The sequence below is a fragment of the Cylas formicarius genome, unplaced genomic scaffold (genome assembly GCF_029955315.1).
Source record: "Cylas formicarius isolate icCylForm1 unplaced genomic scaffold, icCylForm1.1 PGA_scaffold_10__41_contigs__length_53128322, whole genome shotgun sequence".
NCBI lineage: Eukaryota > Metazoa > Arthropoda > Insecta > Coleoptera > Brentidae > Cylas > Cylas formicarius.
The window spans coordinates 48,940,186-48,942,793 of NW_026844214.1; positions in this window are offsets into that span (position 1 = coordinate 48,940,186).

Sequence of the window (2,608 nt, forward strand, 5' to 3'; positions counted from 1 at the left end):
TTGCTCCCAAATCCGTACAGTAAAATCCCGGAAATGTCCGAAGTGGCTCGGATTCATGGTAATTAGGCATTTTACAGATGGAAGTAGAAAAATATTATTAATAACGTTTTCACATAGCGAGCCTACATGTTTTATAATAAAACAAAAATTTTAAAAGAGAATACAATTAATCAGAAATATATTGCAATGCCATATATAAATAATTTATTACAAAAAATAAATCATATTCTTTCTAAATATGATATCACAGTTTGTCGTAAATCTTACAAATTAATAAAAGCAATTTTTATTCCATTAACAAGTAAAATTTCAATTAAAAAGAAATCAAATGTAATATATTCAATAAATGGTTTAAATTGCCCAAAAACATATACCTATTGAAATGACAAGCCAACTTTTTCTTCAATTTTTCACTAATTTTGGTCAACTCAGTAATACCAACTTTTAAAATAAATGGAAAACAAGGTTGTTTGTTTTTTACCGCATTCCATGAAACTCAATTATAATTAGCGTCATATAACAGTAAAACATTAAATTTCATTGACTTCCAGAAATTTGTTAAAAATGTCTCATGTTTACTAAATAATTACTATTATTAGTAAACGCAATTCCAAAAGAACAAAACCAATTAAACATAATCTCCAAAAATTACAAATGGTTATGGAATTGGCAAAATTAGAATACTACATTTTTAGTTGACGTTTTGGTCCAAATGTCACCTTCCTCAGAATAATGTACCCTTGTGTGAAACAATTCAATCCGTTTAGGAGTGCTAAACGGGACGCAACCTTGGAACCCAGTCGAAAGGGAAAAAAAAGAACAACTTTATTTATTTTAATTCGATGTGTTTCTACCTCCCTCGTGTTGATTGTTTTGTGAACCACTGTTTAAATGTGTGTGAGTCGTTTTATATACATTTTATTTTGGATTGTTTCACGCAAGGGTACATGACCAACAATTTTGATAATTGGGATATAATATAATGCTCCCCCGCTATGACCCTAACTGTCTAGAATATTTTATTCTGGACCGAAACGTCAAATAAAAAATGTTATAATTATGCCAATTCCATAATTTTCGGCGCTTTCGTCATATCGTGCAGAAACCCGTCACACATTTATGTATTTATTATATTAAATGTGTGACGGGTTTCTGCACGATATGGCGAAAGCACCGAAAATTAAATCACATAATTTTGTAAACAAAAATCATTAAATTTGCAATTTTAATATTATATTTAATACGCGGACGGTATCTCTTTGTGTTTCGAAACTCATTTTACGTACGACGTGAAATATTAAACAAAGAACGAAAAGTTTCAAGACGCTTTGTTTAAAACGGCGTCGAGCCGATTCGGTGGTAGGCAGAAATTAATTATTTCTTTCATTAGTAGAAGTTTATTAATTAAGGAAGCGCTCGAGACTCGTCTTATTGTTTATTCAGCGTCATCTTAACCCTTTTGGTACGCGGATGAGAGCAACTTTAAAATGGAAACTTCTGTAAGAAGATTCTCCATCTCTCTCGCGCGTCTCGAGCTCGGAAGCGCTTGCAAAACAAAATTAATTATGTATCTCCCTATAGCGGGATATATTTGTTCCCTCTCGTTCTGCAAACAAGTTAGTTTATTAAAAAGCCATCTTAGTTGAGTTTTTAAAAGGAAATATTGAGATCGCGACGGAAAGTATTACATCAATTTTCGTCTTGAGAAAAGTACAAACCAACAGTTACCAAACGTCGAAATGAAACATTTTTTGAATATAACACTAACCCAAAATGATTTTTTTTTAAGAAATGGTCTAAATGGCCATAGAAAGCCTTTTACGCTTTTCGTTACTTCTCAAAGTTGCACTACTTTGTTTAAAAACCTAAAAAAAATTGTCACAATTATCGTAACCGTTTCTGTTCGAATCTACGCGATGGATTAAAACGCGAACGATTAAAAGATAAGAAAATATACGCAAGGATAACAACTTTCTCTTTTCCCGATATTATAGGTTAAGAAAGGTATACGGTTTTCACTAGCATATTAGACCCTAATTTGCCTATCATTTGTTGAAATAAAAGTGATATCGTTGCATTTAATTTTTTTGAGCAGAACTTCTTGACCATTTGTTTTTTTCACCTCAAGTCTTGGAAATAATTGGCACAATAATTGGCCACCCGGTACATCAAACCAATCGTCAAAATGAACCGTCACTTTCTGAATTAACCGCTGGCATAAAGAGTGCAATTTTTTGTTTAAAGAAATTGTTTAAACTGTCACTTGAACAATGCACTATTTAACCAAAATCCTCATAGAACTGCTGGAATTTTTATTGTAATCTCGAAGACGTTCCGTCAAAAATTGACTAGGCATTTTCAACGCATATGCTTCTAAATCATTATATGTTATATTTATATTTATTATATAAATATAAATAACACAAGAAACATGTACAACATAAAACTCTTCTTCTTTATTGCTGTTGGGTCATTCATACGGGGCATCATTTCCCGAAGAAAATCTGGAGTGGTGAAAGTTGGCCAAATGGTCCTGCGACTGTTGGTGAACTCAAGCGAAAAAATGTTACCTGTCAATAGGAGAAGAGGAAGAACGCAGTTCCCGCCA